Source organism: Lipotes vexillifer, unplaced genomic scaffold (genome assembly GCF_000442215.2).
Source record: "Lipotes vexillifer unplaced genomic scaffold, Lipotes_vexillifer_v1.1 scaffold730, whole genome shotgun sequence".
Classification (NCBI taxonomy): Eukaryota; Metazoa; Chordata; class Mammalia; order Artiodactyla; family Lipotidae; genus Lipotes; species Lipotes vexillifer.
The window spans coordinates 343,458-353,065 of NW_006793934.1; the positions used below are offsets into that span (position 1 = coordinate 343,458).

Sequence of the window (9,608 nt, forward strand, 5' to 3'; positions counted from 1 at the left end):
GTATGATTCCACCTATATAACGTACCTAGAGTAGTCACATTCACAGTAACAGAAAGTAGAATGGTGGTTGCCAGGAGCTGAGAAAAGGCAGAAAGAGGTAGTTGTTGTTTAATGGGCGTATTAATTAGTGTTCTCCAGAGAAACAGAACCAATGTGATGTTTATATAGAGAGAAATCTATTTGAAGGAATTGGCTCATGAAATTATGGAGGCTGGCAAGTCCAAAATCTGCAGGGTAGGCCATCAGACTGGAGACCCAGGTAAAAGCCAATGTTGCAGTTTAAATCTGAAGGCTGTCTACTGATAGCATTCCCTCTTTCTTGGGGGAGGTCAATCTTTTGTTCCATTCAGGCCTTCAGCTGATTGGTTGAGGTCCACCCACATTATGGAGGGCAATCTGCTTCGTCAAAGTCTACCAATTTAAATGTAAATTTCATCCAAAACCACCCTCAAAGAAACATCCAGAATAATGTTTGACCAAATAGCCGGGCACTGTGCCTGGTCAAGTTAACAGATAAAATTAACCATCACGGGCTTCCCTGGTGGCGCAGTGGCTGAGAGTCTGCCTGCCGAAGCAGCGGACATGGGTTCGTGCCCCAGTCCGGGAAGATCCCACATGCCGCGGAGTGGCTGGGCCCGTGAGCCATGGCCGCTGAGCCTGCGCATCCGGATCCTGTGCTCTGCAACGGGAGAGGCCACAACAGTGAGAGGCCTACGTACCGCAAAATAAAAAAAAAATTAACCATCACAATGTGCACAGAGTTCCAGTTTTGTAGGATGAAAAGTTCTGGAGATTGATTGAGTGTCAATGTGAATACACTTAACACTACTGAACTTTACACTTTAAGATGGTTAAGATGGTAAGTTTTAAGTTAAGTGTATTTTACCACAATTGGAAAACAAAAGCGTGTTAGATCTTTCCCTCGGGCCAGCAGCACCAATGGGATGGGCAAGTGTCAAGATCATAGTGCCAGGAAGCTCTGCAGCCACCATCAGGACCAGAAGCGGCATGACAAATGGTACAAGAAAGCCCATTTGGGGACAGCCCTGAAGGTCAGCCCCTTTGGAGGCATGTCACATGCAAAGGGAATTTTGCTACAAAATGTCAGAGTTGAAGCCAAACAGGTAAATTCTGCCATAGGAAAGTGTTTCAGGGGCCAGCTGATCAAGAAGAGCAAGAAGCTCACAGCTTTCTTACTCGATAATGGTTGCTTGAACTTTACTGCAGAAAACGATGAAGTTCTGGCTGCTGGATTTGGTTGCAAAAGGCCATGCTGTTGGTGACATTCCCGGAGTCCACTTTAAATTTGTCAAAGTAGCCAATGTCTCTCTCTTGGCCTTATGCAAAGGCAAGAAGAAAAAACCAAGATGATAAGTTTTGATGATGCGAACACGGTAGTAATAAAATTTCATATACAAAAAAAGTCTATTAGAGAAATTTCCTTTCACTAAATACCAAAAAGACATTTTCATAAGGGACAATAGGGTACAAATTGGACTATATTTTAACATTAGACTCCTGTAAAAAAAAGTTATTCGTGGGACTTCCCTAGTGGTCCAGTGGTTAAGAATCCACTTTCCAATGCAGGGGACACAGGTTCGATCCCTGGTCAGGGAGCTAAGGTCCCACATGTCGCGGGGCAACTAAGCCCATGCACTCTAGACCCCGTGCACCACAACTAGAGAGAAGCCCATGTGCCGCAACTAAAACCCAACGCAGCCAAATAAATAAATAAATATTTAAAGAAAAGAGTTCTTCGTATAGCAAACTTCTATAAAAAGTTGACGGAGTATTATATCTCGAAAATTATTATATCTCAAAATTATTATATCTCGAAAATTATTATATCTCGAAAAAGCTATTTCTGTGGGAAGTTAAGATTATGTATTCTAGTTATATTGCTTCCTGGGGATATAATTTTCCTCAGGGATCATGCATAGAGAGTAAGAGAAATAGAAGCAAATACATTCCTTTGATTGTTACTCTCAAATAACAAACTTTTCAACTGAAGTGTTGGTAAAAGCTAAACAGCAGTCAATTCATGGCTGACCATATGATAAATGGCTATAATTTTAGTATTTTGGTGAATATTGCTACGTACATAGGGAGGTAGAATTTTTTTATTGGAGTCTAGTTGATTTACAATGTTGTGTTAGTTTCAGGTGTACAGCAAAGTGAGACAGTTATACGTACATGTATCTACTCTTTCAGATTCTTCTCCCTTATAGGTTATTACAAAATATTGAATATAGTTCCCTGTGCTATACAGTAGGTCCTTGCTGGTTATCTATTTTACATATATACATAGTAGTGTGTATACGGTAATCCCAAACTCCTAATTTATCCCTCTCGCACCCCCAGGAGGTAGAATTTGATCCGTAGGATCACCAAATCCATGCTTCCAATGCATTTCAAGTAGATTTTCTGACGTTTTATGCTCATACTTGGAGATTCTTCACAGGTAAGTGTGGTATCATTAAATGACTATTCTGACAATCTTAACTTAGTGATTCAGATTATTTGTTCAAGTTTCTAAATGCCAGAGAAAGTCTTTCAAGTACAAGTTTCTAAAACTCAAACTTAACTGATGTGACAAGAAACATCCCTTCTTGGTCCCACGATAATTTAACCATTAGTTTATCCTATTAGCAGTATTATATGGGTAATAATAGCTTTGATCCTAATGCTGAAGGCCAAGGTACGATCATGGTAGTGAAATAATTACCAATTATAACTAAAAAGGCAACATCAATTCTAGTAACTCTAAATTCCATAAGGAAAGATCAGTTGGTTCTTGTAAATTTTTTGGTATTTAAAAAAAAAATTTCATTAACAGTTTCTCTGATGGCTTTTTCCCCACATAAAACTAGAGAGTTGAATAAAGGAGAAAGTAATTGCTGAGGCAAAAGGTGAGCTTTCCTTTTCCACAAGAAGGGAACCCCTTGATAAATTTTCCAGTTTCCAGTAAAAGCTCTGACTTTCTGAGAAGCTCATTTAGGCCTAAGTTAGCAAGTCTGATGAGGTGATGACAGAGGTGCCAGCTGAAACGCTGAGCTCAGCCCATTGCAATTTCAGATTTTTGAGTCTTCCTGTTTTGAAAAGGAATTTATTATTTTCTTTCATTTTTACTTCATTTAAAAAAATTCTCAACTATGAACGCAAACTTGGCAAATCATAAATACAAGGGAAATCTCTCAAGGTCATCTAGCACATTTCTCTGCTTCTAAGTAAAATCAAACTTCAAACTTAGGTCTACCTTTTAAAATGTATCTCTAGGGAAGGCTTTTCCCTAAAGCCTCTAGACTAGGTTAGGTCTCTCCGGTGTATACCTCCAAACCATACTGTATTTCTCGTTCAAAGGACTTATCAAAAACGGACCCAAATACTTACTTGGACTCTCAGTTTAAGACGGCTGACTAAACTCACACATTTACCCCTCTTCCCTCCCCAAGTCCTAGTGAAATGATGAAAGAAATACAGCCATACAAATAAATCCATAACAGGAAAGACACCAATAGACCAGAAGAGTGTGGAATTTCTAGAAGATTTTATACAGGTAGGAGAAAACTTAGGGAGTCAAGGAACCAGAAATCCCATATAGGTGAAAGAAGAGATTTTCAGGGAGATTTTTCCACGAGAGGATGGGAATAAGTCCTGATCAGAAGTAGCTGGGGCTGGTAGGAAACTGAGTCTGAGAGGTTGGCATGTAGTGAAGGATCTGCGGAACACCTGCATCCTCAGCTTGCAAGTCCCAGAGCCACTGACTTGGCCTCAGCCCCTGGGAAAGCCACAAAACATTTGTAAATAGCCAAATAAAATTAGACTTTTGATGAGTAAGACTCCCACTGTGAGCACTGGGATTAGAGAAGACAGTCAATAGCCCTAATATCTGACAAGTAGCTTGAAAGACAAGGAACCCCACATGCAGAAGACAGTTCCCCTGGCCCACCCTTCCCCCTAGTCACCATAGCTGGTCCCTATAATAGGAATAGAAATCCGCCTTCACTGCCAGGAGAGCAAATATCTTCAAATACACATCAGCCAGTCTAGATCTCTTTTACAAACATTATAAACAGACAATGAAAACCTGCCAAACATTGGAAGAAAACCAAATTGTTCTATTTTGTTATATTATTTCATTTACCTGGATTAACCTCTGAGAAAATAGTTCATACAGAAAATGGAAGACGATTTTTTTTTGAAAGACAATTTTAAAAGCGAATCATCATTATCTTAAGAGAAATTAAGAGAATATTGTAACCACTGAAACAGAATAGGTGGCTGTGAAAAAGCTGCCTATTGGCTGTTCTTGGAAATTAAAAATGTGATTATCTAAACTTAAAACATGTCAACCTTTTTTAATATTAAAAATAAGATTTTCCCCTGACTACTAGTTATGTTGGACATCTTTCATGTTTTTTTGACCATTTATAGCTCCGTTTCTGTGAACTGTTTATATTTTTTTGCCCATTTTTTCCCCCTTGAGTTATTTGCAGTTTTTCTTATTTATTTGTGACTGCTCTTTGTACGTTGATATGTGGCTTGATATATCTGAGCAGATGATTTCTCTCAGCCTGTCACTTGCCTTCTAATTTGTCTTTCGGTGTCTTTCAAATTTCAAGAATTAGACTTTTTTTATGGAGAGTAATCTGTAATTATTTTCCGAAAAGCTTGTGGGCTTTAATTTTGCTTAGGAATGTCTTCTCCAAACCCAAATCAATAATACAACTTCTTCTTGTATAATTATACATATCAAAACCATCTCATCTCTCAGAACATTTTCCTTATCTGTAAAGTGGAGATCATGTCTTCCTTACAGTGTTGTTGTGAGAATGAACAGACACATGTAAACTATCTGGCACACAAAGGCACTCAATAAACATCGTGGAAATAAGAAAATCGAGAGCAATGATATAAGGCCAAGATCAAATACACACAAAAATACAACCTTCCAAGTCATTGACTCAAAGAGGCTAGACTAAATAGTCTCTCCTTGGCCTCTGTATGGACAGGAGAGTTGACTTTCCTTTTCCATGACTTTATGTTAAACAAGTACACAGACACCTGGAATTAGCTTACCCATCCCCCATTCACTGGGGAAGATGGTTTCATGTTTGGGATTTGACGTTGCATTCCCGTCTTCTCCACCTCCTGCTCGACCTGCCACAGGGTGTCTATAGCTTTGTCTTTCCCTCTCCTCACCTTGTCATTCTCACTCCCTGCCCATGCTCTGAATCCATCAGTCCACAGGCAAGTCTCTAAAGCCTGGGACATTGATGGATGTGTCACCAGTGAGGGATCCAGGATCACCAATCTCCTCGGGGAGGAAGGCACACTTTGACTCTTCCCGGCCCTCTAATTCCTAGCGTCTCATCTCATTTTCTTTCACAGAAATTACTCCATAGCTTCCTTGCCTCTCAGCCTTCCTACCCACCACCACACCCCTTCTGCACACATAGGCTCCATTCTGCAGCCTTCATGATATTTCTAAGCAAAATCTGATCATGTCACTTTTTACTTAAAACCCTTTAGTGCTCTGCCACTCATTAGCTATTTTGTACTAGGAAAATGTTTACCTTCTTTGGATCTCTTTCTCCCCTTGAAGAATAGGCTTAATAATGGTTAGCTACTGCTTTTAATATACAATAGAAATATCTTAGCCTGAGCTATAATCCCCTGTATGATGAGCTCCAGCTTCACCCCTGGCCATTTCCTGTCTTGCATGTCTTGGTTCAGGCATGCTAGTCCTGTTTCCATTTCTAGAACACAACACTCACTCTTGTTCTTTAATTTTGCACACACTGTTCTCTCTGTTTGGAAGAATACTTTTCCACCTGCTCCCGGGGCCCTCCTATCCACCTTCATTAACTAATTCTTATTTATATTTCAAGGTTCAGCTTCTTCCTGAACTATATTTCTGACACATATTATGCTCTGAATGAATATGTGTTGAATGAAGAACTACCAAATATTGAGTATGTACTATCTGTTAATAATTGTATGTACATTATCTCATTCAGTGCTCACACAATTCCTATGAGGTCAGTATCATTAATCCCATCATCGTGGATGTTCAAAACAAGCCTCAGAAAGGTTGAGTGACATGTCCAAGGTTATACAGTTACACAGTTATCAGTGACAGACCTGGTATCCAAATCCAGGTCTGTCTGGCTCCAAAGGCCAAGTTTAGAGAGAAATAGAGCATCGAGCAGGACATGAAGGAAGACGTAATAATAAAATCAAATCTTAATATAAAGCTCTCAAGAATAAGGCTTTCTCATGCAAAATCTGCATAGATTTTCAGAAGCAGCACAAAATCCTTAAAGCCTGGCTTTTTCACCAACTGCTAGGGAGATGCCAAGGGCCCACACAGCAGTGGGTTCTCTTGGCTAGCAGGGAGGTGTGGCGACCATTCCAGACCACCCTCTCCCAAGGACCACCCTTGTCCCACAGCATCTCTAGCATGAGAAATCAGGTATTTGAAGGTTATTTCCAGACAATTAGATCTCCTTCTTTCTATGCCATAAAGTGTAGTCCATGATATTTCCTAAAAAGAAATGTTTCTTGGGACTTCCATGGTGGCACAGTGGATAAGAATCTGCCTGCCAATGCAGGGGACACAGGTTTGATCCCTGCTCCAGGAAGATCCCACATGCCGTGGAGCAACTAAGTCTGTGCACCACAACTACTGAGGCTGTGCTGTAGAGCCCACGAGCCACAACTACTGAAGCCTGTGTGCCTAGAGCCCGTGCTCAAGAGAAGCCACCACAATGAGAAGCCCACGCACGATAATGAATAGTAGCCCCCGCTCACCGCAACTAGAGGAAGGCCGACCCAACACAGCCAAAAATAAATAAGTAAATAAATTTTTAAATAAATGTCTCTTTTTAACAAGGGCTTACATCCTGATGTGTGAGTTTACAAACAATTCATATTATTAAAGTAAAAACAATTTAAACATAAGGTATAAGCCACTTAAACATCCATTTCCAGAACTTGGGATAGTCTAATTTGTAGTCATAGCACATTAATAGACGTTATTTTGGTGTGCTATACCTGGTCATAGATTACAGGTACAGAAATAAAAACATGGGACAAATATAGGTCTCTATCTTTTCAAGAGATATGAGTGCCTTTATGCTCTGCTCATCATTAAGAAAACACTTTAGAGGGCTTCCCTGGTGGCGCAGTGGTTGAGAGTCCACCTGACGATGCAGGGGACACAGGTTCGTGCTCCGGTCCAGGAGGATCCCACATGCCGCAGAGCGGCTGGGCCTGTGAGCCATGGCCGCTTGGCCTGCGCGTCCAGAGCCTGTGCTCCGTGGCGGGAGAGGCCACAACAGTGAGAGGCCCGCATACTGCCAAAAAAAAAAAAAAAGATAACTAATGAGAACCTACTGTATAGCACAGGAAACTCTACTCAATGCTCTGTGGTGACCTAAATGGGAAGGAAACAAAAAAGAGGGGATATATGTATACATATGTATATATGTATACATATGGCTGCTATGCAGTAGCATATGGCTGCTATGCAGTAGAAGCTAACACAACATTGTAAAGCAACTATACTCCAATAAAAATTTTTTTTAAAAAAGAAAATTTACAAAAATGAAAAAATAACCATAATGGGTAGATACACTGTGAAGTGAAAAAGGCAAGGGGCAGAGCAATGGACAGAATATATTACAATTTGTAGAGTGTGTGTGTGAGATAAATGTCTCTAGAAAGACTCACAAGAAACTGGTATGAATGATTGCCTCTGTGCATAGGTAAAATATTCTCTGACATAAATCGTACCAATGTTTTCTAAGGTCACTCTCCCAAGGCAGCAGAAATAAAAACAAAAATAAACAAATGAGACCTAATCAAACTTACAAGCTTTTGCACAGCAAAGGAAACCATTTTAAAAAATGAAAAGACAACCTACAGAATGGGAGAAAATATTTGCAAATGATGCAACAGACAAGGGATTAATCTCCAAAATATAAAAGCAACTCAACAACAAAAAAACAAACAACCCAATCAAAAAATGAGCAGAAGACCTTAATAGGCATTTCTCCAAAGAAGACATACAGATGGCCAGTAGACACATGAAAAGGTGCTCAATAACACTAATTATTAGAGAAATGCAACTCAAAACTACAATGACCTCACACTGGTCAGAATGGCCTTATTAAAAAGTCTACAAATAACAAATGCTGGAGAGGATGTGGAGAAAAGGGGACCCTCCTACACTGTTGGTGGGAATGTAAGTTTGTACAGCCACTATGGAAAACAGTACGAAGGTTTCTTAAAAAACTAAAAATAGAATTACCATATGATCCAGCAATCCCACTCCTGGGAATATACCTGGACAAAACTACAATTCAAAAAGATACATGCACCCCTATGTTCATAGCAGCACAGTTCACAGTAGCCAAAACATGGAAACAACTTAAATGTCCATTGACAGATGAATGGGTAAAGATGATGTGGTACATATATACAATGGAATACTACTCAGCCATAAATAATAATGAAATAATGCCATTTGCAGCAACATGGATACAACTAGAGATTATCATACTAAGTGAAGTAAGTCAGAAAGAGAAGGGCAAATGTCATGACATCACTTATATGTGGAATCTAAAATATGGCACAAATCAACCTATCTACAAAAGAGAAACCGACTCACAGACATAGAGAACACACCTGTGGTTGCCAAGCAATGGGGGAGGGAGAGGGAGGGACTGGGAGTTTGGGGTTGATGCAAACTATTACATTTAGAATGGATAAACAACAAGGTCCTAATGCATAGCACAGGGAACTATATTCAATCTCCTGTGATAAACCATAATGGAAAAGAATATAAAAAAAGAATGTCTCTATGTGTATAACTGAGTCACCTTGCGGTACAGCAGAGACTGGCACAACATTGTAAATCAACTCTGCTCCAATAAAAAAATTAAAAAGAAAAAAAAAAGAATGATTGTTTCTGAGAAATGGGATTGGACGTACTAAGGTGAAGTTGAGGGGGGAGATCAGAGGTCCAGAGTAGACTTTTATGCTGTATACTCTTTTCTCTTTCTCTCTGTGTGTATGTGTGTGTGATTTAATCACGTGCTTGTATTTTCATTTCAAAAACGGGAATGCATGAGGTTGCCCAGAATTGCAAGGCTCAGCTGTTTGGGGCATACTCGAGCTCAACCAAGCTACCTTGGTTGCAGTCTCTCATTAGTAGGCATGGAACATGTACAACTTTCAGAAAATTAAGGCCCAAACAGCTCCACTGTGCCCTGCCTGGAGAGATCTGAGGGCCAACACGAGAGGTAAGGAAAAAGTGACGGGAAAACTGAAAGAGAGATGGGCTTGGTGGAGGCAAGGAAAATGTGAGTTGGAAATCAAGAATTTAGCCCCACTCAGGGGACAGCTCCCAAGGTCAGTGTAAATCTGTGTCCCATTCAGGTCTTTCTCGAGGTGTTCTGGAAGGCATTTCAGCCCATCACAGAGAGGCAACATCTTCCACTTGTCTCTAATTGCTCTGACAGAAAGTTTCTAATGATCATTTGGCTTGCCACGTGTCTTGCCCACAGAGAAAATATGTCCCAATCAGCAGAGGGAGGGAGGAC

At 40.1% G+C, this 9,608-nt stretch overlaps 1 pseudogene; it reads left to right on the plus strand.

Moving 5' to 3' along the window:
* Positions 1-944: 944 nt before the first annotated feature.
* On the plus strand, positions 945-1,371 carry LOC103081633 (40S ribosomal protein S23 pseudogene; annotated as a pseudogene).
* The last annotated feature ends 8,237 nt before the right edge of the window (positions 1,372-9,608 follow it).